The following is a 26,494-nucleotide window of genomic DNA, read 5'->3' on the forward strand; positions in this document are numbered from 1 at the left end:
CTTTAACATGATAGTTGAGAGTGCATACCTTATTGAGGATGTTTCTATTAGGAAAGGTGACATTATTTTAAAAACAAAAAAGAATGGTACTAGAAATGGAAAGGACAAAAGAAAACCTTGGAACAAAAAAAAATATGTTGTTAATGGAGTAGTACTAAGACCAAGGAATCTACATTCAACCTTTCCAATGCTATTTGTGGTACAAAACAACAAGAGGGTTCAAAACCGCAAACATTTGATAGGAACACCATGTTTACTAAGAAAAGACATGTTTACACACCAATGGTTGAACCTTATGATGTGGTCTTGAAGACCTTAATTGCAAACAAACTGGTTACACTTCTAGAAAACTCCTGCAGCTATGACCCACCCGTCAGGCCTGATTGGTGGAAATATGATCATTTCTACAACTATCATAGAAGAAAAATCCACGATACTGATCATAGCTTTAAACTCAAAGATGTCATTCAAGATCTTATAAATGCTAGTAAAGTTGTCACAAATGACCTTGTTAAAAACTTTGACCATAAAGCTTTTAAACAACTATTTCCAGAGTATGAGAAAGGTGAATCCTCCAAGGTTTCTAAGAAAAACTATGATGCTAAGATCAACTATGCGTAAGGTAATACTGATAATGTTATAAACATGATTGATCCCATTGAATATCTTTTCATGATGAATTCCAATTTTGATAAACAACCCAACTATAACACTGAGAATGAAAGATCCAAGGTTGTCCTCAAAATGTAAAATGTTCCCCAAAAGCATAGGGACACCCAACCTAAGGTGGTACTTTGAGTGGCAGAATCTTCCTCCTACTAGAGTGAGTTACTTAATGTTGTCACTAGGGGGAAAGTTAGAGTTATTCTTAAAGTTTCTAAAAATCCTCAAAATGCTTCATCATCCGAACAAGCAATTGTCTCAAAAATCTCCAATTATGATATTGTCAGCCAACTACAATGAACCCCAACTCATATATCCATCTTTGAGTTATTAGAATTACCCCCTTTGCACAAGAACATCCTTGAAAAAGCCTTGTGTTCTAGCAATGTCCCCATGGATATTGATGTAGAGTGATTCCATGCTATGGTGAACCATATTTCTTCACCTCATTTTCTCACCTTTTCTAAAGAAGATGATAGAGCTCTTAGTCATCCCCATAATCTTACCCTTCATGTTGAAGTCCAAATCTTCTCTAATTGTGTTTGTTGGGTCTTGATAGACAATGGTGTAGGATTGAACATCATCTCATTCAATGTTATCCAACAATTAGGCATGTTTGAATTTTCCATTGACCCTAGGTGTAAGATCATTATCAAAGCCTATGATGAGGTCGAAAGACCTTTTAAAGGTCTCATTATGCTTCCAATCTGATTTGGTCTGGTTGAAAAAGATGTTTTTTTTCCAAGTCCTAGACATACCACTCGCATACAATTTGTTACTAGGAAGAAGGCCCTAGATTCATGACATGCAAGTAGTACCTTCTACATATCATCATTGTATTAAGTTCCCTTTCAATGGTATTGAGATAGTTGTCCCCGAAGACAACTCAATTTCTATCAACATGCTATCTACTGCAAAAACATTGGTTTCTCATAATCACTCTTCTCATGAGCTACTACAAAAACATTGGTTCCTCATAATCACTCTTCTCATGAGCTAACACTTTTATAGAGTGCAAATAGAAATTGAAAATGATGAGCCTAAGAATGGGAAAATACACTATGGTTTCTATAGTTGGTTTACCTATATCTCCTCGTTCTTACAAGAAACTTTCTGCCAAATTGAAGTCTTCATCTTCTACAATGACCATGTTTGGCACCTTTGTGCAATCCTTAGTCCCCCTAGAAGCAAAAAAAAGAAGAAAAAGAAATAAAGGATTGGATATATAGGGAAGAGGAAGATGAGCAAGATGTCATAGTCACCACTCCCATCTCTCCTAAGTGCTATGGAAAAGGATATAAACTTTTGGTAAATATGGGCTATCAGGTCCACAAGTCCTTAACTGGTAACAAAAAATCTCTTGTAGAACCCTTAAGTCATACTAAGGGTTGCAACACTCAAGATACTACTGGCCTAGGTTTTGGGCTAGAAGATGAAATATCAACATTTGACAGAAGAGCTCCCATGTCTAGTGAATGGGGGGATGATAATCCACCTTTTGTTGTTACTACTTCGCAAGATGAGGATTTCATGTCTCCCACTTATCTTCTTTGGGGAGAAGATCCAATAATTACCCACAATGATGTTGAAGCTTCTATTTCTAGACAACATGAACAAGATGAATCCAACCATGAAGACTTAAATAGAGGAAGGATTAGTCAAAATATTGCTCTCTTAATTGCTAGGAACCAGAGTACATATTCTAGTGAGTATGAATGGGAAAGTCTCTCAGATGCATCTTGCAAATTAGGGGTCGACATCATTCACACCTATGCTACCCAACCAAATGTAATTGACAAGTCTAGTGTAGGGATAGAGGACTTTAGTTTGCAAACTGCTTTAGTGGACCACGTTGGTCCCTTTAGGTCTATTACTGATTTGGATTCCTTTGCAACATTCACTATAGGTTCAACTTCTCATATAATTGAAGATGACTCATTTTGTATCAATAACCTTGAAGCTTCCACATCCCTCTATTTAATTCACCCTGATCTCATAGATTGGTCAGTTCAACATCAAAGACTGGAAATGCAATCTTTTCAAAATGATTATGAGATCACTTGCTACCTTAATACCATTAAACCTATGTCTTCTTCCACTAGTGAACTTGTGGTTAACATGATGGAAGTAGATATTAAATACCTTAGTCAATAAATTAAAATAAAAAACAAATGGTTAGATGACAAAAACCACTTTGTGGTGGTATCTGAACCTAAAAAAGAAAGTAAAAATAGAGATGCGTCCAATGGTGAAAACCTCCTTGAGGCATCTACAGGATGATGTACTTGGTAGTCTGCCAAGCTATTTATAGGAAAAATCTTTAGTTCTGATTGGACCTACATAGTCTATCCACTTGGGTACAGAGGAATCTCCTAAAATTATCCATGTGGCTCAATCATTATCAACTGAAGAAATGGAGATTTTTTCCAAGTTCTTTCAAGAAAAGAAGATCAATTTTGCATGGATTTACTCAGATATGCTAGGACTTGACACCAATCTAATTATGCATTATTTATCTATCTCTCTTGGTGTAAAACTTGTTAAGAAAAATTGAGAAATATGCATCCTCATGTAGCCCTCTTGGTCAAAGAAGAAATTGGAAAAAATCCTACATGAAAACTTCATTAGAGCTATTGATTATGCGGAGTGGATTTCGAATATTGTACCTTTGTCTAAGCATGAAAAATCCATTCAAGTCTATACTAATTCTAGATATCTAAACAAAGCATTCCGTAAGGATGACTTTCTAATTCCCAACATAGACATGATAGTGGATATGATGGCAAGTTATAAAATGTACTCCTTAATGGATGGCTTCTTTGGGTATAACCAAATTAAGATTACTCCTGCTAATTAGGAAAAGATAGCCTTTACATGTGCATGGGGCACCTTCTATTGGAATGTCATGCCCTCTGGGATAAAATATGTTGGGGCTACCTATCAAATCATGATGACAACTATCTTCCACGATATGATGTATAAGAATATGGAAGATTATGTTGATGACACACTAGAAAAATCTACAAAAAAGAGACACACATCTTAACATCCTTAGTTTGATCTTGGACCATATGGAACAACTTTAACTTAGGATAAACACAAAAAAGTGTGCCTTTGGTGTCACATCTAGAAAATTGCTAGGCTACATTATATTAGAAAAAGATATTGAGGTTGATCCTGAAAATGGTACAAGCCATCATGGAAATGCATCCTCCAAAGAATATTAGTCAATTCAAAAGTCTTCAAGGATGTCTACAATCAATTAGAAGATTAATTTCTCAATTGGTTGATAAGGCCCAATCTTTTAATCATAAAGGCTCTACCTGCATCTAGAATGAAGATTGTCAATAAAGCCTAAATCAAATCAAAGGATACTTGGATAAAGCCCCAGTATTAATGCCACCCTTACTGGGAAAACCTTTGATTTTATATATCTTAGCTACAAATTCCTCTCTAAGAGCATATTGGCACAAAGTGATGAGACTAAAAAAGAACATACTATATACTACATCAGTCACACTTTGGTGGCCTATTAGATGAACTACATCAACATTGAGAAATATTTCCTTGCAATGGTATTTGCCTCTCAAAAACTCAAACATTATATGTTGGCACATATAGTTCATCTGATTGCTAAAATTGATCCCTTAAAATATTTGTCAAGTAAAGTTGTGCTTATCAGCCACCTGGCTAAATGGATGATGATTATTTTAGAACTTTACATTCAGTATGTTGAACACAAATCTATCAAGTGGTAGGCCATAGCTAACCAATTGGTTGATTTTCCATTAGAAGATACAATGCCTATGCAGATTGAGTTTCTAGATGCTTCAATTATGTACATCACTGAGAGAACTTGTAAAATGTTCTTTGATGTTTCTCATACATAGAATGGGGATGGGGCAGGCATCTTGTTTATTTCACCTCATGGTTATACAATCCCAAAATCTTACAAACTCTTATTCCCTTACACTAAAAATATTACAGAACATGAGACCTTAACAAATGGGAGCAAAATGTCTCTTGAACAGATAATCATAGAATTGCATATCTATGGAGATTCCCAACTTGTCATAAATCAATTGAACAATGAATATCAAACCAAAGATGACAAGTTGGTACCTTACAAGAATTTGATTGATTCTCTAAGGAACTATTTCACTTTTGTGACATTCTAGCAAATTCCTAGAGTAGAGAACAAGGTTGTTAATGATATGGCTACTCTAGCATATATCCTCCAGTTACAAGAACATGAATCACAATTTGAGTTCTTGGTGGAAGAACTACATCATCCTGACTATGATTCCTCTACTAACCATGTGATTTGAACCATTGCAGGTAATGATTCATCCCACTATGCTACCATCTTCTCCTACTTGTGTGATTAGGTTATTCCTGAAACCCTCACACGTAACCAAAAATACCAATTCCTTTGCAATGCTTCACATTACACTTTGGTCTCTAGTGACTTGTATAAGAAGGGTCTAGACAAAATGTTTCTTAGGTGTTTAGAGCTAGAAGAGTCTAAAAAGGCACTCACCAAAGTCAACAAGGACATTTTTGGGGCACATTCTAATGGCCTTGCACTTGCTCAAAAATTTCTTAGGGTGGGTTATTATTGGCCAACCATGCAAGCTGATGTTGTTCGTTATGCTAGGTCTTATAAGAAATGTCAACTTCATGGCAACTTGATTCATGCTCCTAGATGTGAGCTTATACCCTATGTGACATACTAGCTATTTCAACAATGGCCTTTTCACTTGGTAGGGAAAATTCATCCATGTTCATCTAGTGGCCACAAATTCATTATCACAGCGACCGAGTATTTCACCAAATGATTTGAGGCTATGCAACTATCTTCTTCTATAGGAAAACATGTTACCTTTTTTATACTCAACCACATCATTTCTCACTATGATATTACTTCCTCCATTATTGTTGATAATGGAGGACAATTCAAGAATAAGGACCTCAAATAGTTGTGTAAAAAAATAGAATCAAACAACATTGGTCCTCAATTTACTATCCTTAATGGAATGACCAAGTTGAGGCCTCTAACAAAACATTACTCAAGATTTTGCACAAAACAATTCACAAATCAAGGAAAGACAAGCATTTACAAATCAGTTTGGCATTATGGGCCTACAAAACCACCATATGTACTCCTACAGGGGCCTAACCCTTTTCTTTAGTCTATGGCTCTAAGACTATCCTCCCCATAGAAGTTGAGATCCCCTCATTGTGAGTCTCCTTACATGGGTTGATAACTAATGAAGACCATAGGGCTATGCAAGTACAAGAGCTAGAAACTATTGATGAACATAAAAAGGCTACTTTTGATCATATGAGGGCTTATCAAAAGAGAATTTCTACTCAATATAAAAAGAAGGTTCATCCCCATGAGTTCCAAGTGGGTGAACTTTTCTTAGATAAAATCCTAAAAACTAGCATAATAGAGAGCAAAAAGGAGAAATTTGAACCTAACTAGTTGGCCCCTTACATTATCACAACATTATTTGGGTCTGGTACTTATCAGCTTTCTACTCTAGAAGAGGAACAACTTGTGGGGCCTATCAATATCCTGCATCTAAAAAAGTTTTATTCTTAAAGCCTCACAGCTTAGCTATTTGTAAATATTTATTGATCCTGAAAAAATCCTAAAAAGAAGAAAATGTCCTAAAAAAATGACCATCTTAGTCAAAACTTAGCAATTCGCGCTTTGATGTATCACCAAAAAAAAGAGGAAAAAAGTCCTAAAAATTTTGCTAAGCGGTGAAAACCTAGAAACAAATGCTACTTGAGACCCTTACACCTATGTCTATTAGTCTCAATCACTCACTCTACAACACATCTCCTAGCTGGGAATTGTTTCTTATCCTCATCTTGGGGGCACACCTGCTTTGCCTATTGAGGTTTCATTGTGCATTAGAGTTTCTTTGGCAACTCACAAAATAATATTTCTCAACAATACCCCCTTTTTGACATCAAGTGTTTCTCAACACTTCTTAGATAGACTACCTACAATCTCTGATGTCATGATATTTCTCACTATCAAAATCAAGTCTTGAAAAAATGGCCAAGTGACTTACACACATGCACTTAATCATTTAAACTGTTGAGCTATGATGAACTTTATCTTTATTTGTGTGTTGTTTATGATAATTTCTTTTCTATGTGTTCCCTCCCTAATAGTCTTTCAAGGATGTCATGGACTAGAAGACTTGGGGCATGGGACATGTTTACTTGCTTTCTGCTTGTGGGTATACTTTATAAGTCTACAGTGTTTAGAGAATTCATGCTTATCCTACTTAACACTTTGGACCTACAATGTATCATCCTTGACTATTTTCACATGAACACACTCATGGGTTGTCCTGGCACTTACACCTTGATATAGGTGTAATATTTCTATAGTAAACTTAGGGAATCTAATCACGTAGACATCTTGACTTACATGTCTTTGATGCCTAGATAGGATTTCCACATTTCTATTTGATATTGATCATATTCATATCCTCATAGTTATACTAGTGATGGTTGTATGATCTTATGATGTCTGTAATAAACACTAAATGATGAAATTAGAGTCTAAATGTTATGTGTTCCTTACTGATAAACCACTTTGCATATTAGTTGCATTATAGGTTTAATTTATAGCTTAGTCTTGCATTATTGCATATTGGGGAGAGATCTCTCTTCATCTCTTTCGAACACTGTCAGCTAACTACTTTCATACCTTCTTTGCTTTCTTCTTGATCATGTCTTTTCATATTCTTGATCTTTTTCTTTGCCTCTTTTCTATCCTATCATCACAAGGGGTTAATCTAAATATCACATCTAATATATCCAAGTATTACATTTTCAAAACATAAGTCTATATCATACACATGAGAGCTAAAAACCATACATGAGAGAGATCCATGAACATGTCAACATAAGCATAAAACATCACATACATGAGCAAGAAATTGAAACATCACATAGAAACATAAAGTTTTGAAACATCCATCAAATGAATCAAGTACCCAAGATTATCACTCAAATCCAATATCTCATATATATTGAACTGTGTGCCACAATACATATACAATGTAAGATCCAAAATTTGGATATGTCTCAAAATATATGGGGTATAATAAAACTATCATGAAACATCAATCTAGACCTAAGACTCACTCCCCCCTGCATGAGTAGGTTGTACCTAGGGAGGAGGTACTAGTGCTCTTAATGGAGGCTGCTCTGATCTACCAACCCTATTTGAGTACATAGATACTCATCGATCTACCAGAAATGTAATAATGTATACCCTATGGTAGTAGGTTGCCCTAGTTTTCTATCGCTCCACCTCTTTTTGGGCCTCTACTAAATCATCTCTTAGAGCTTGCTCTCATCTATTAGCCTCTGCCTACACATCCATTAGCTGTTGGTCCTACATAGTGATGGTTATTTGAGCTACCTACAAATTTGTCTCTAGTGTCTGCAACCTCACATCTTGGTCACCACCTCCTCCATCTCCTCCATCTTTTTCGACTGGCTACTCCACTCATACCTCCACTCACTCAACTCTCTTGCATCTTAGTGGACACTCCTCCTCCTCCTTCTCCCTTATAGCCCAGGCCTATGTCTGCCTCTTCCCAGCTCAAGAACTACTCCTGACCTCCATCTATCTATTTTTGCCTCTACCTCTACCACCATCTCCTTCATCTCTCCCTTGTCTTTCTATTGTGAGTGGGGTATCTAGCTGTGTAAATGTAGGAAATGGATGCCTTTACATCTCATATAAATATGCTAGGTCTACTCTCACATCTGCTACCTCTAGTCTATAATTCCATGGCTCATGCACTAAGGTTATAGTATCTCGAAGGCTTGTATGATAATCTATCATGGGCATCCAACCCTATGCCTCCTCTCCATGAAATTGGGCATAATTCATAGTCTCTATGGAGACCACCTACCACTTAGAAAAATTCTACCACATTCAATTGATCAAAAAGTGCTCAACAATGTCTACATGACTTCCAACCAGTGGTCAACTATAGTGCATGTACTCTAACTCCTAGGAGTTAGACCATCTATGACACTATCACTATGGCCACCACACAAAAGTTGTAAGCTCATCTAGGAGTCATTGATAGTAGGTCACATCTCCACTATGGATTTGTAGTAAAAAAACCTATGTACCAAAAGATATAGGGTTGGTTGTGCTCTTGCAGTTGCACCCATGGTTAAATCATGAGAATGTGCTCCCATGCCCATATTTGCGCCAACACTACTCCACATGCCCAAGACTATCTACTATGATATACTACCTCATGCAACTCATGATACATATCTACTAAGATGTACGGTCCCAATGTTATCCTCTAGGACCGCCCAATCAAATCTGCCACTAATCTGCCCCATCCCAATAGGAAGCCCTTCTCGCTCCTATCAATAACTAGAGCCTGCAAAACTATTCAACATAATAGGTAGTGTAATGGATACTCATCACCATACTCATCAATGAGTCACTCCCAACTCAAATGGTGGTCCAAGATGGTAACATCCCGAAAAATGTGTTGCACAACTGCTCTCTCCTCTATTAAGGTTTGATCATAATAAACCTGTGACATGTAAACAACCTCGCATTAGTATGCCTTGCATGGATATCAAAAACTTAAAATGCAAAAGATAAATCAAACATAAACTTACTAGATCTTTATGGCAAGGTACTCAAAAAATGTGATATACATACTCTAATTTGATAGTCACCTCTCTAATAGGTAGGTGGAAAGTGTTCTGCTCACTATGCCATCGCACGGCTAGCGTAGTCAACAACCCATGGTTTGCCCATGTATGAGGCATCTGAGTGACTCACTTCAGACCAATACTCACTATAGAAACTTTCATGTCCTTAGTAAGGCATCCTAAAACATGCAACCCCACCACTTTGGGTTCCTAATGTTAAGTGGCAGAAACATAATCTGCCAAACAATGACAAGAAAACATCAGTAAAATCAAAAAACAGTGCTCAAACATGCAAAATTCAACTCAAAAAATCAAAAGATAGGTTTTCTAATACTTCTTGCTATATGTAGGCAATAATTTCTACTGATAAAGTATCATGCAAGACTTTTAATTATACCCAAGTGATACTTTTCACCTAGGTGATATTTTGCACTAGCTCACACAAGATTTGTGTTAGCCCACACGAGAACTTTACAAATCATGCGATACTTTTTTTTTGTGCAAAATATCATGTGATATTTTTTAAAGTACCCGTGCGATACTTTTAAAAATATCATACAATATTTTTTTATACAATCCTAAAACATGTGAAACAAGGTAATAAATGCAACAAAAAGTGAGAAAAAATTGACGACTTATCGATGCCTCGTAGTTAGGTGCTCGATTATGCAACTGATTGTGCTCAAAATGGTGTCGATGGGACGGAATGCCTACTAACACTATTTCTCTCTCTCTCAAAATCACTCTAAGCTCTCAAATTCACAAAAGACAAAATAAATTGAAAACGACACTTGGACCCCTTATATAGCATTCCAAACTAATTTTGACCCATTTTTCAAACTCAAAATTCTACAAAAATTGCACCTCTAGCTTATTTTGATGTCCTAGATCCATTTTTAGGATTGAAATTGAAATCTGAGTCGATCTTGATAGTCAAAATTGCATTTTAAAAGTCTACCTTCTTCTATGCAATTAGTTGACCTTTTGAGGTCTAATCTTTGAATCTTCGTTGGGGCATCTTAATTTCTCCATATCTTCATCATTTCTACACATCATATCTACTTCCATTCACATTTTCATGTCTAAATCATTTTCTCTACTTGATTTCATACTTTATCCTTTATGGTCAACTCTGGTCAAACTGGGGCATTCTATCATTTCCTTATGGTCACTCTTTGGTTCTATATATTTGTCATCACAGACTTTTCTATATCTCAATTTTATCATATCTAGATCATTTTTTCATCACCTCATTTTGATTTCGATCCCAAGGGGGGCAGAAATGCTCTATCATCACGTGCTATAGCTAGCTATTTCTCAGGAGCATATGTTTGATCTTTTTATTTTCTCTCAATCTATTTACTTTGCTTGGTGTTAGCATTCTTCTTGAATACTAACATCATCTCTTTCCTAGTGTTTAGTACTACCACTATCAAGTTGTACATTCAGGATTTGTTATCTCTTTCTACATTTTGTTCTTCAGAATCAAACATCTCTATCTATTACTACCTACTTGGATTCTATTTTATTTGACATTATGTGTTTCCAAATAAATCACACATTAGTCAAAGAGGGGCAAATATAATCACTTAAAAATAGTCACCGAGACTATTAGCGCCTTTCTCAACATTTTTGCTAAATTAATTAATCATTCGCCTAGACCAAATTGCTAAAAATTAGTTTAATTTGATTATAATCTATAGTTTGAATATTCTATCCTAAGTTCATTATTTGATTAAAATAAAATGTCCCCTTTTAATTAAATAAAAGACCCCGTTCTTCTAACCCACTCAATGTGCACAAATAAAACATTATTCCTATTTCAAAATTAAAAGAAAAGGCTCTTTTTGTCTCACATGCAAAGTCAACTCTTTGTTTATTTTTTGACTTGTTTGTGCACATGAATAACTCCCATTTTCAAACTCTACCTTGATCATTCTATTGGGACTCAAAATTGAAGCCTTGATTTTGAGTACCATTCAATGGATCGAGCCCTAAAAGCACTTTTGGTACATGTGTACCTGACTATCTGTTTGAGACCTAAGAGGTGTTTAATGTTTCTAACACCTTGCATTTAGTATATCCACTCATCCCATGAAGATAAATTTCCATTTCAAGTCATTCTACGAAGTTTCATTCTGAGTAATGTCCAAATCTGAATTTTTGTCCAAGTGTCAAACAGTGATAGGAGGCCTAGGTTACAATCGAATATCTCACACCTAGTTATGTCTCGTGACTCACTGCTTTGGGAGTGTTTAGTATCCATACTAGAGAACCTATGTTTCAGATTTTGAGTCATTTCAATATGTTTTGACTAGGTTTTGAATCCCTCAAAGTTGGTCATTTATTGTTGTCATGTTGATGCTAATTGTTCAGAATTCTAGGAGGTCCTATTTGACTCATTATAATGTTGACCCAATTGACCAAAATGATAAAATTCCTTTTGAATTACATTCTAGAGGTCAGAGACTTACTATTTTTCAATTTTGAGCTTATGAAAAATCCATTTGATTAGTTCTCAAACATGATTCCATATGTAATTTGCAAAGTTTTACTAGTGTCATAAAGTGCAAATTAGTTGGTACCCCTGTTCATGATGCCATATCTCTGAATTCATGATAGGTGAGATCAAATGGATTATACTATTTTATTCTACTCTAAAAATATCTTAACCATGCCAATTTGTAAGTTTTGATAAATCAGTCTGCACACTTTCCCAAGTCCATTCCATTTGCAAAAAATACTTTTCTACCATTGTTTTCAGTTCTGCAAATTCAAGTAGCCCACTTTGACTGCTCACCAAATTTACCCCATTATTTTTCATGAGCCCTAATTGAAAATTTATATTATCCTCATGAAAATGAACCAATGCACCAGTTTTCATACCCTCAAGTGTCAATTCACCTTGTTTTCAAAGCCAAATCTGAATACAATTTATTATTTTTTGACATGTTTTCTTGCAGGCAGTTTTGAGAAGGCAACTTTGACAGTCAATATCTTTTGATTGAGAATTTTTCATGAGATGAAAGAATGTCAAATAGAGAATTAGTATGTTTTATTTTAGAGCCCAATCAAGTGTTTTTGGCAGTTTTTAAAGTCGGTCAGAGGACCCTTTGACATGAATTGGCAGTTGACAAGAAAGAAGCAAAATGGCTTGTAAATGATATTTCAATGATCGAGTTTAATTTTAATCAGTATCAGATGATTAATGAATTATTTTGAAATGTGAGTTGTTTGAAAACAAAAATCTTTTTAGCTGAACCCATGTTGGGGCCCGACTGATTCCATCAAGCAGAGTAGGTCTAATAACGACAAGGCATGGACATGATTAAGTAGGTTGCAACTACATCTCCATTTCTAGATGAGTCAAAGAAAGAAAATAATGAAGTTAAAGTGAATGCCTCAATGTATCAAAGTGATGAAGTGTATTTTCTAACCACAACATCTAAAGTGTTTTACAATGTTGGTCATGTTTGGTTGATCAATGTAACTCAGCTACACACCATCATGAGAGATTTCCAATTACTTGTGCCCATGAGAATTGTGATTCATTAGGTTTAATCTGTGATCTAATATCTATGTTTTATTTTGAACAATTGAATGAGCTTCCTCCATTCCTCATAAGGGGGTAAGGAGATGTTAAGAAAACTAGTTTTCACTCTAGTTCAATCCTTTTCTAACAGTCTGAAGAGAAAGGATAAATGAGACAGGAAGAAAAACTTTTTCTCTAGGATGGTGAAATTCTCCTCTTTTAAGTCTCAAAAAACTTTTCTTTTCTTTGTCAGTGCATCCTAAGCTGATTGGATTGTATCCCTCTCTTCAAGGTAGGTAGATATTTGTCCAAATCGATAAATGAAGGCACAATTCTTAGAACGCTTACATGCTATGCAATGTGGAGTGTTGGTCATATATGTAATGTGTAATTGGGGTCTCCTCAAATCCCCTATTTTTCCTCACTATATGGTTTGCAGATGGGGCTACCTGTGTTGAAATATGATTTATGCTAAAAGGGGGATTGGAACCTAGTGTGAAGAGGGATAAGCCACCAAATAATGAAATAACTACCTAGGAGTGTGGGGAAGACTATGTTCTCTCCAAATATTCCATATTTCTTTATAGAATCCATAGTTGTGATACCACTCTGCCTAGAGAGGTCATCCAATTATGTGAAATCCCACTTTTCTTTTGACCTGCATTTAAAGAGAGAAATAAAACAAAGATAGCAATATTTCCATACTAAGCATTGTATGGGTTTTGTGTAGAATATAGAGGAGGAGGCTCCTAGTTTTGAAATAGAAGCCAATGATCAAAAACCTAGTGATCTATTTCCAACCATTGTGTGGATGAAGTTTTGTTTCTTCTTTTTCATAAATTAGGTGGAAGTTTTAGTCCCACATTGTTGAGGATGTGGTCATTCATGGTGCTTTTATATCTTAAGGTAACTTTACTAATTGTCTCCAAGTCATTAGGCTTTTATAAGCCACTAAATAATGCACATGGGGCCCATGGCTAGCCAGAAGGAGAAACATGAGTTGAATTTTGAACACACATGCAAAACAAAGTAGTGGCAAGGTACTTGGCAACCAATTGTGCGATGACAAGTGGTAGTGTGGTGACAGAATGATGAATTAGGCAGTGATGTGGCAATGAATAGACTAAATGCACCAGGTCGTGCCACATGGCAGATCAGATAATTGTCACCATGTCACCAAGGAAAGATGCAAGGAGGATACGTATAGCGACATGGTGACCAATGATGTGGCAGGATGATGTGGTCACCATGTGGCAGAATAAAGGATTGATGGGATAATGACACATCGTGCCTTGGTGGTGAATGTCAAATGACAAAGAAAAATCCAAAAAATCAAAATGTGACATGTATCAGGATTGGTCAAACATGTTTGACTCGGATGAAATTTCTGGTGAAATTTTTCAAAATTCTAAAAATCATTATTTTATTATCTCCTCTAGAAAATAATGTGCAGCTGGAGTTTTAGATAAAATTTGATATATTCTAAAGTTTAGACTTTAGAAAATGGTCAAATATTTGCATTAATGTTGTCTGAAGCCATAAAAGGAGCCTATTTTTCAAATTAAGATTATGGGCATTTATGATAAGCCCATATAGCACTATTATATATCACTAAAATTAAGAGAGTGAACTTTCCATTTCTAGAGTTTTTTTTGCACAAGAGGCCACTAGTTCAAGTTATGCAAGGATTTGTCTCAGGTACCTAATTTTCAGTTTAATTCAGTTGAGGTAGTTCAGATCTGTTTTCCAATGAAATGGGGAACTGAGTGAATGTGAAAGGTAGTAAAAATTAGTTATGGGAAAGTTTTGTTACTTCCAAGTTAGTTAAATCAAGGTATTATCAATATTCCATGATGCATTTTAGATATTTTAGTAATAGAAGGGTTTTTCATCATTGAGGAAGAGATATTTCAGGTTTACTACAAAATAATGATGAAAACCAAATCAGATTCCATGGGTAGAAAGATGAGAGATGTTTTACAATAGTAAGGAATGGATATTCAAGTGGACACATGTCATTTCCAGATCAGATCTGGGATTCCATTCCTTTTCTATATCTTTCTTTTTCTCACCCATTGTAGAAGTTCCAATTTTGGAGAAAATTTCTCACTGGTATGATACCTGATTGGCAATTTTCACTGTGAGACTAGGGTTCCAATTTTAAACATATTTCACTACTATGATACCACATTCTTTAACATATTTCTCTTGTATGAATAGTAGTAGTTAAGATAACATAGCTAGTTTTGATCTATTTAGTGATTTTATGAGTTTTTTACATGCATCTGAATGTATAGTTTCAAAGAAATGAATACAAATGAGCACGAATCTCTTAGTTTCATTTTGATTCTCATCTCTTATCTCTATAATTTGCAATATTATGTGGTTTAGGGACAAAGAACTGAGACCTATTTACATCCCCTTAAGGTTGTATGTCTGATATATTTTGCTATTGGAACAAAGGGCCAAGTAAATGCTTGATGTATTTGACAAGGTTGTTGGTTATTTTGAGAAGGATATTTCATGAGAATGAGGTCCTTATGAACATCGATGTTTGATTCACAAGGTGATAAGATAGATCTAATATCTTGATGTACGGAATAGGTCACTGGTATCACAGATGTTTGTATTTAATTTTTGGAATTGCCTAATAGATAAGGCATTGAACAACTACATGATCAACTTGTTCTTACTATTGCATATTTGGGGTTTTTCTGAAATCAACATCACTAATCAAATATCTTTTCCTTTAATGTTGAAGAATTGAAAAGGATGCCCTCACTTAGCTTAGCAATTTCTTAGGCCATGTTATTAGTTATTTCATGTCTGGGATCTTTGTATAAGTGTTAGAAGATTAGGGTTTTTATCTACTTTGTTAGATTCAAGTGTATGTTTTAGCATTGGTACCATATAAGTGAATCTGAGATACACCCGCCAAGGTTTTGCAGAGCCTAAAGTAGTAGAAGGGTATAGCCTTATAGTTGGCCTAGTGTTTGAAAGGTCATGTTAAAGATGAGAAGTAGTTGCCCCTAGATGTATCTTGTTCTCATCAGGGTAATTTGAAACAATAGTGTAAAAAACACCAACACATTCATCATTTGATCTTGATCTCCACCGTTTGTATGTCTTTAAAAGAAAGGTCTCTCCCATTCTCAAAGGATCCACACTCTTGAGTATTGTTATGTTGTAGGTCTACCATTTGAATTCCTAAGATCTTTGTGGAGAATTTCTAATTTTTTGTCTCATTCTATCATATCATAGCATTCTAGTTTAGATTCATATATTTTAGCTTTCATTTTGTAATAATCTAGCTCACATAGTAATTAGTTTGGATTGTAACACTCTCATCTTGTTTAAATCTAGCTGCATTTTACATATTCATAATAGTTTAGTCTACATTTGCATTGCATCCTTGAGGATTTCCTTGTGGACATTTGCATTCTTGCATCTTGTCTTTGGAACCTCCCATTGAATGGTTTACTAGCAAGGAATGCACTTCTAAGGCTTAGTTGAGAGCCCATTTCATGTTATTTTATGCATCCTTGTACTCCATGGATAGGGAGCTCTAAGCTGACATCCAAGTTTTCTGACTCATGGAATACCTTGGATAGAAGGATTTACAATGTGACACCTTTTGACTGTACAATGTCGACAATTAACTGCTAGTTCCAAATTTAGAGCATTCCATACACCAAAAATGCATTTTGACGGTAATTCAACTCCTATAAATGCCTAGAGAAGGCCAAGCTTCCATTTTTAGAGCTTCTAAAGACTTTTGGATCATCTCATAGCTTCCTTCTTATATTCATATTCTTTTGTGTCTTGTAAAGGTTGATGTACCCATTGATAGAGATAAACAAGGGTGGAGACCTACTTAGAACCATTTAGAGAGTTAGTTTGTATATAATTATTTTATTTTTTATTAGTTTTAAGCATGAGTTTCAATTTAAGAGCGCTCACTCCTAACACAAACGGAGGAGATAATTTCTTATAATTACATGGATGTAATATGTACTCTGGATCATTATTTTGATGCAATAATATATGCTATTGGTGCTCTCATTCTAAGTGTAGTTATTCTTGTCAAAGTGTGTTATTTTTGTGAATGCATGTTCATGAATAATAATGGAGCCAATGGTTTTATTTTGTTGTTATGGATGTTTGATCTTTTAGTTCTGGTGTTTTCCTCATGTTAACGAATTTCACTATTGTGAAAAATTGGAGAACAGATAATCTATTGTTCTTGCATAGTGTCTTGTCTTACATGAGCGCAATTTTTGTGGCCTTACAATTTGATGAAATATGAAATATATTTTAGTTATTATTAAGTTCCCATCAATGATTGCATTAGTAGAGTTGAGGAAGCACTTCTCCTAATTTCATTGGTTTCCTACCCAATCCTTTTGATAATTTAAATTGCAAATGTGTTGTTACCTTTCTTTATGTCTGTTAGGAATTTCCCTTTCAAGTTATTTTCTTTAAATGTCATGTTACTCTATCTTTGTTATTTTCTTTTATAAGAGTTTATTAAAATAGGAAGTCATATAGTTGCATTGATAAATTGCATTCATCATAAAATAGAAAATACAAAAAATATCTCTTTTTTGGTTATACTATAGACAACAATAAGAACAATTAGATTGGTTCAAACCAGCAAAGGCCTCCTTGTGAGCATACACATTTGTCTTCAACTGAATGAACCCAGTAGGTTGCAAGACCACCCAGGACCTTGGAGTTAGTCCTTGATCAAATTTTCAAGACACTAGTACATTTGCACTTGTTTTTCTACCAAAATTTTTGACCAAAGGCATGATTTCCTTTATTTTTTGGTTTCCATCCCCGTATTGGTCAAAATTTTCCTAAGTATTCTCAAGTTGGTCAAAATTTTGGCCAACTCGAGTCATAACCTTAATATGTTAAAAGTATCATATAATAGTATTGGTCAAAAATTATGTTAATATTTAATCTTTATTCGCATGGGCTTATTGTTGTATCATTATTTCATTCCTGCATATAAGGGTATCATGGAAATTTGCAGGTATTGGGGCTTCATGGGTAACAAACAACTAATTCCCATAGGTGTTCCTACTATTGATTCAATGAGGTCTTCCTTGAGTCTCTCTGCTAGATCAATGATGGGCTCTATGGAGCAATGCCCATCTCAAAGCTTTTATGAATTGCTTGGTATATCTGGCAATGTGGGGTTAGATGATATCAAGTAGACATATCGGCAACTAGCTAGAAAGTATCATCCTAACGTGTGTCCTCCTAAGCATGCAAAGGAGTATACAATAAGGTTTATTGAAGTGCAAGAGGCTTATGAGACTCTCTCTAATCCTAGGAGGAAGAATTTATATGATAGTCATCTTGCAATGGGGTTTGCCTCTAGAGCTTCTAGAAACAAGTGTTGGGATTACCCACAAGAGGTAAGGGCATTGAGAAAATGAATTTTGTTTTGTTTGATGACTTTTTCATTTTTAAAACCTATTTAAGCTAAAGACATTTTTTTATTTTTGGTTTAAAAATCCATTCAAGCAGAGCCAATGGACTGGTTTATTACTTCTGCCCTTGTGTTCCTATTGGTTTTGTGTGACAATTATCTATCAATCCTAATTGCATATTTCAAGAAAATTCAATGTACTTACTAGTTTTGGTTGCTTTAGACACCTAAATTCTCATTCAAGCAGATTCGATGAATATCAATTCTTTTTTTTTGTTTTTCACTCCTAAAATCTCAATCAAGCAAATTTAATAAAAACTCTCTCTCTCTCTCTGGAGTGGTCACAAGAGTGAAAATAGATTTTTTCTTTCTTATTGTTTGGATCCACTCAATCAAAGCCGATGATTTCTTGATTGTTTATTTTATTTAAAATCTATATGAGCCAATTTGATGATGATAGGGTTATTACCATTTGATGCATTGAAGTTGCAATTTTCGGTTATTAAGATTTCAAACTTTGTGAAGGTTTGCTTATGTTGGGGATTGAGATTTGGGGATCAAAATTGTAAAAGAATGCATGTTTTGGGGATCAAGATCTATGTTTTTCTATGCTTTGTCTAATTAAGTAATCAAAAAAAAAAAAATTGTTTTGATCTCCAACCATAACTATGTCAAAGGAGTTAACTTGTGTTGGTGTTTGATTATCTGATATTTGAAGCTCTAAGTTTATAAATCAACTTAATACCTACTTGCAATGAGTGATCGGGAAATAATGCTTTAGATTTGTGTAGTCCATAGGTGTCTGGGGGTGGAAAGTTTTATATTTCAATTTATGGTGTGGAAGATTTTGCCCATCTCTTAGGTCTGTCTAATCTCCAAAGTTTATCTACGCATCTAATTTCTTTCAACTAACCCTATAAAATCTTCTACTTTTCTTATGGTTGAAGGTTTGAGAACTTCGAATGTATATTTGATGCAATGAAAACATCTCAGTTTTTGGTTGCTCATGATTTTTAGTTTGTCTTTGCCCGTAAATGTTTTATGCTTTTATGGTATCTAAATATGATGGTTGAGGATTTGGACTTTGTTGTCTTTCTGTTTGATTTTTCAAATTCTATTTTTGTTTTACAACTTTGATTGGATAAGCTGGTTTATTTTTCAAGTTCCTATGGTTTAATCTTTAGTTTCCTAGTCTTTCTGATAATGCCTTAGCAAAGTGGCTATTTATTCCCCTAAATATCCATTGTAGTAAAATAATTCAATCTTTGTTTTCATATATTTATATTTTTTTCATTAGTAAATTTGGATCTGCACCTTTCTTTGATTGAATCCTAATAAAATTCCTCTATCCTTGTGTGCCTGTTCAAATATCAAAAGTTTAATTGTAACTAAACTTGTATTAAAATTAGTAAATTTATCAAGTTTTGGGAGTTGAAGATTTAGGAACTATGTCTATTTTGGTTCAATTGTTATTTGGTAATCTGACATATTATCACAAGGCAAAATTTAATCTAGTTGTTCAAGGAAACCATTTTTTTTTAATTTCTATTTCTATTTTATTATCTAACTCTCCATTAACAACTTGTTGACTCATACTTTTTTCATTATTTGTCTTTGGAGATTTGGCTCTGTGGCTTTCTCTGCTTAAATATCCAACATATATAATATGTCTTAGCTTTCTCTGTAACTTTTGGCATTTTATTTAGGTATAAACAACCTATAATATTTTTCCCATGCTGTAATGGTTGATGGTGGGTGAAGGTCGATTTTGTAGCTATGCCTTTTTACATCCAAATTTGCAATAATAAAAATTGGTTGTTCCAATTGTTGAAGTTTTGGCTTATGCATCTTGGTCTACTTTAATTCTCATTTTATCAACTCAACATCTTGTTGTTGAATAAGATATTCCCATAATTTATCAGCTATTAACTATAGTAATATATCTCAATTTCTTTTTAATTGAACTTTTTTCCAAATTAATACTCCTTAGAAGACCTCTTTAGTGAAACCAGTCAAATCAACTCTTTGCCAAAATTTTGGTAACTTGCAAAGTGTACTCTTATTCAAGCTTTTAACCCTCTGAGTCCAGGTCATATCACTTCGTTGCCAGTTAATACCACTTTGCCTGATGGACCTCAAAATATATAATATATATTTATACTGATGGTGTTTGCATGGAATGAGAACTATAACTTTCTTGATTAAAAGTAAATATATTTGAGCTTTGAAGTGCCAATTCCTCTTACCATATTCAAGGACTACATATGTTTAGTACCAATAATGACATTATTGATCCTAGGTTGATTGATAGGATTCATGTACCTCTTAGTTGTTAGGGGTTCTTGCATTAAATATTTTATTTCTTCCACAATCATGTTCTATTATTCTGTGCATAATAAAGATGTGGTTTGTGCTCTATAACAGTAATGTTTACTATTTTACCATTCCATACTAAGTTTAGTTATTGAATTCTAATAGGAAATTATGAAAGAAGAATGGAAATCAAGGTGGGAAGCTTAGCTCTCAAATCTGAAATGGAGAGGTGATGTAAACAATGGGAGTCAACCATTGTCCTGGGCTACCAAGATGTGTCAAAAGAGGAATTCTACTTGTAATTAGATAATACTCAAATTTCTCTAACAAAAAAGCCTATTTTATGGACTGCAAAAGAGGACCTTCAAAAGCATGAAAAGTTTCATCGGCTTGAAACCTTCTTCCTAGATACTGGTCCACTTTTGACTTCTAAGTTCTTATAGTACTTGGCAAGCTTGTTTTATTTGAAAGTAAGTTGTTATGAGTTATTGTACATATAATATTGAAGTTTATTTTGTAGTTGTTCCCTTAGTTGTGAATTGATGCCAGAGTGAAGCAATGACTTATATTAAATATCTTTCTTAATGGAAAAGAATTTTGGCTTAAAATAGCGAGAATATGCTTCAGCATGTTCATTTGTATCATACCTAACATTATTATTTAACATAGGTGAGAGCTTTTGTTTAACATAGGTGTGAGTTTTTTATAAACGTAGATACCTTTTAGTTTTTTATAAAAAGCGAAGCAATAGAACATTTGAAAAAAAAATTAGTGAGATTACTTTTAGTATTAATGTGCTTTAGGCTATTATTGAGATGCTTAAGGAATAATGTGCTTCAGTATGAATGTGATTTAGCAAATGTGTTTGCTTCTTTAGGAGATTTTCTAATGGGTGGTAAGTGTTCCATTTATTCTCAAGAGAGATGGATTCATGTTGAATCACTACTCATGAAGCATGGGTCAATGAGTTTAACTTAAAATCACACAATTAAATCCTGATAGCAATATCACAATTTGACTTGCTGTGGAAATTATCTCCTACTTATTGATAATAGATTTATCAAAGATTTAAGGATTTATGAATATAATTAGACCAATAAATCATAATACAATACCCAAAGTAAATCATATTGTAAATTCTGTAGAAATACTTGTAAATCTGCTGAATTAGGGGGTTTTGCCCCTAAATCAATAGTGACAATACCAAGGGTTTTTGTCCTTGACCAAGATTTGGGTTTCCATCCAAACTTGATAAGAGCATGAAAGGGTTTTCAACATTTTCCCTTCCAATTCTTGTGGACTCAAAAGGGATTTTGTCCTTCCTATTTGCAAGGCACTACCTTTATTCAAAACAGATAACTTGATGTATTTTCTAGACTATTGCTGATTTGACGCTTTTTATGAACTGTCTCTTCAATGAATGTCTAATTTTATTTGTTGCTCGCTAATTTTCTCACCTGATACTTGAAAAATGAATTTCTGAGTTGATTTCCTCAAACTCAAAGTTCTCCCCTTCATATCTTCAAATTGGAGTCAATCTCACCTCTTCAACAAACCTTTAAGTTTGCAAGAATTACAAGCTTAGTTTTTTTTATGTTGCAAGAATTAGACTTCTTCATTATTGCACTTGGAGAATAATAATTTAATTTTTAACAAATTTATTTGTTAGCACTATTGTTTATTACACTACTATGGGTATGTAAAAATGTTGAATGCAAGTCATGGACATTAGAGACTTGTTTGTGGAAAGGATGCATAGTTGTTAGTGGAAGAGATGCATAGCTATAACGTGTACGTAGTGTCATTAGTTATCCTTTTGCTTTTGGCATGACAAGACACATAATCATCCAACAAGTATGGTTTTTACACATCTTTTTCATAACACATTTATATAATAGTTAATTATAATTAAACTTAGATTTCAAGAGACTTTGTGGATTTTCTCATATCTTGTGTAAGAATTGGTTGTAAATATGACATGCTCACCTTAATGTGGATAGATAAGACTATTTGACAAATACTTGCAACCTTACCCCTCTCCTAATCTATGATTCTTTTGATGGCGAATATCCATTGATATGTGGAAGTTGGAACTAATTGATTTAGCGATTAGGCTGTTGAATAAAAGACTGGGGCTCACTTTGATTTTTGGCATATGTGCACCCAGCCTGTACCTTTGGAGAAATATTGTGATCAAGCATTGAATAAGATTGGATTCGTGTATTGTAGCCAAAATTCAAATAGCTATGTGTCTTGATTTCAGTTTATAGGAAACTCTTGAGTTGTTCTCTATGTGTCTAATTATGTAATCTTCTATACTACTTTAGACAAGCCAAAACTATATGAGCTATAATTTCAGTTGTGCAATGATTCATCTTTCCTTATTGATATGTATTCAGTGTCTTTTCTCTAATTTTGGTATGTTCAGAACTTCAACCATGTTAATTCTTTTTTTCAAAGTGGCTACTATAAGATATCTTTATTCTATCTTTAGATATTATTTTATTCTCCCATGTCTGATCTTCCCCATATAATTGTTGGCTCTCTTTCTCTTGTTGGATATGGTTGACCTTGTTAAGTGGAGAATACTATAGCCTTCTCTTCGACATTCATGAAGTTTGGATCCAACATCCTAAAACTAGAAGTTGCATAATCACTTCCCAAAGCTCATATTCAAGACCTTGGTGTTCTTCTAATGGGTTCAGGATATAAGGTAAGTTGATTGCGATTATTTGGAAGAGATGATCTCATAGCATTCATCCAATGTTTCTACTCTTATTCCATGGATAATATGATCTTTTTTTTTTCAAAATTTTAGGCTTGCAGGTCTTCTTCAGTGAATCAAGTCTATATGGATTCAAAGGGCTTGCTGGTCTTGCACCTATTGGTGTATATGCAGCTCTTTTTCTCATAATGGCAAGGGCAACTCTAAGTTCTAGGGAGGGCTACCGTGGTTTAGTTACAGTTCCTCAAGGCTTGAATTTTATGATGGGGGGTGTACTTACTCCAAATGGGATTTTGTCTAAACCAATTCCTAGTTTTCAAACCGAAGTTCATGTTGAGAAGTTTTACATTGATTATTATGAGAATGGCGAGGTATATATATATTTGGAATCACAATCCAGAGCTTTTGTTCTCTTTCACACAACCACTCACATAAAAGAAGAAATAGTATTCTAGCCACCATCTTACAACTCTCTGTTCTTTTTTTGTTCTCTTGGCTACATTTTTTAGTTTGATAATCTCAAAATAATCAAATTTCTTTCAAAAACTACATTGAGATGTTAACAACAAGTATCTTACTGTTATTCACTTTTCTCGCCCATCTTTATTTAGGTATCCCAATTTCACACTGACCTTTCTTTACGTGATACAAATGGAAATGAATTTCTAAGGAAGACTAGCAGTGTGAATAGCCCTTTACAATTTGGGGGCATCACAATCTATCAAATAGATTGGAGTATTTCAGATATTCAAATACAAAAGAATGGTACATGACCATTCAATCTTGCAATGGCTACATTATAGAGTGGAGATAATAAACTTTTTGGTACATTATTGCCACTAGAAGATGATAATAGTTCTACCAATCCTAAAGGAATGTAAGTATACATGGGAAATCTTTATTTCTAAAATCTTTAAATCTCTCTTTAAAAGAGCCAAAAAAAAGAAATCATCTTGAAGGATATTTTTATCATTCCCTAAATTTTGGAGCTTCTAAACCATTATATCTAATTCATTTATAAGTATGTGAATCAACATTTCAGATCATGTTGTATGTTTATCATTAGGATACAAGAGAGCTAAGAACACATTTGAGTGCAATCCAAAATGTTGATTCAAATACTTATACACAATCTATTTCAGAAATTTGTAACTGAATCAATTATGGATCGTGGAAAACTCATATATTTAATTTATTATATTTGATGATTATTTCTTTGATGCCACAGATCAATTTTGGCTCAATATTTGCAGTTTGTTGTGATGTATGATCAAGAAGGGAAGTTTGTGGGAGTTAGGTGGCCTAGGTCAAATCGTCCAATAACCGTTGATGGCATGGAAGTTGTTGTGGATGATGTGATTGGCAGCACTAGCCTAGAACTAAAGGTCCATGCTTTTCCTCCATTATTTATTTCTATTTGATAGTTTATCATGTGAACCTATAAAGAATATAATGGAGATAAATCTATTTTGAGTTGAATTAGATTGAATAATCATGTGTAAAAACTTTAACAAAAAGGAGATTGATGTTAATCACAATGAGTATGCCAGACTCACTGATTATCAGTTATGACTACCCTTCCTTTTATAGTTGTTATGAAAAAAAAAAAAAAAAGTATAACTAAGATATGAATTCTTGTTTTAACCATATTTTCCCTAATCCCAGCTAATTGTTTTGCCTGATCTCAGTTGGATCCAGGGGTTCCTGTGGTATATGTTGGATTTGGAGCAGTCATGTTCACAATTGTTGTCAGCTTTTTTTCCCATTCACCAGTAAACCTAGATTCAACAAATTTCTACCTTCACAAAATTCATTTCAAGTTTTGGTTAATGTATTTTGCAAGTTATCACCATTTGGATAATGGCATGAAAATTCTATCTAATGTGTTGATTTACAAAATAAATAATGGATGTGTAGGTATGGGCTTTGCAAGATCGAACATCTGTTGTAGTTGGAGGAAAGAGTAATAGAGATCAACTAGGTTTTCAAGAAGAGATTAATAAAATATTTGATTCAGTTCCCAAAGTAGTTAGTAATAAACATATTGTAGGTCAAGAGTTTGTGAGCTTAGAAAGTGATGAGATATCCTCTCCAATGAAGACTACACTATCAGAGCATAAATAGACAGTAATTGGATTTGCCTCAGTAGTTTATTGAAACTTCTAATTTATAGAAAAAATGATCACAAGGCAAGGGGATGTACAGAACATACAAGCTCTCCTGTGTTGGTCTAAGATGTGACAAGAATGCAAACAGATTGATCAGTGACTTGCATCCCAAATTTTGCTAGGCAAAGTAAATTTAAGTAACAATTTCAAATTCATCTTTCACAAAACCATTTCAGCATTGTTTCTATGAACATGTGTTATCAGCAAATAAAGTGGCATGAAATTAGATAGCAATTCATTCAAAGATTCCTCAACCAAGTCCATTTTTTACATAGTTGTCCAGAATTTGCTCAATGACTAGAAAATGTAATTGATTTCTCCATTTATTAAACAGATCGGTTGCAACACAAATTAGGGAATACATTGAGCAACTAGGAGAAAACTTTAAATCTATAATGACTAGCCACTTTGAAGACTTCAAAAATTCAATGAAGCAGAGACTTAGAATACTAGTTTCCTTAGTTGAGAAACATTATAATGATGTATGTTTTCTTGTTGATGTTGACTAGACATTTTTCCAAGCTACCACACCAAGAGTAAGATGATTAAGACCCTTAGGTTATAGGTCAATGTAGATGAAGCCTCAGCAACAATGAGGCCTCAGCAACCATAACAACTCTACTTGCAGAAGAAGTAGATAAGACTGCAAAGTTTTTGGAAATTATGAGATGGTGAAATCAAAGATTGCCATGAAATTGAAGATAGCCTCTACAATCAAGAAGAAGGATAAGCTGGTAAAGAAGTAAAAAGAAAAATTTGGAGAAGGTGTTGAGGAGGAAGAGGAAGAAGAAAAAGAGGATGAAGAGAAAGAACAAACACAAGCTCAAGAACCTCTAGCATTAACTCAAGGCATGGGAGAAGACAAAGAAGAGGAGGAGACTGAAGGTTCCAAGGGAGAAGAAGCTGAGGAAGAACATACTCCTGCC

The 26,494-nt window shown here is 34.2% G+C and overlaps 2 pseudogenes; both read left to right on the plus strand.

The window, feature by feature from the left end:
* Window positions 1-282: 282 nt before the first annotated feature.
* On the plus strand, window positions 283-21,021 carry LOC149543327 (uncharacterized; annotated as a pseudogene).
* Window positions 21,022-23,286: 2,265 nt separating this feature from the next.
* LOC149543328 (cytochrome c biogenesis protein CCS1, chloroplastic-like) lies at window positions 23,287-25,524 on the plus strand (annotated as a pseudogene).
* Window positions 25,525-26,494: the final 970 nt, after the last annotated feature.

This window comes from Cupressus sempervirens, chromosome 8 (assembly GCF_028749045.1).
Source record: "Cupressus sempervirens isolate cs-2001-9-10 chromosome 8, ASM2874904v1, whole genome shotgun sequence".
NCBI classification, from domain to species: Eukaryota; Viridiplantae; Streptophyta; class Pinopsida; order Cupressales; family Cupressaceae; genus Cupressus; species Cupressus sempervirens.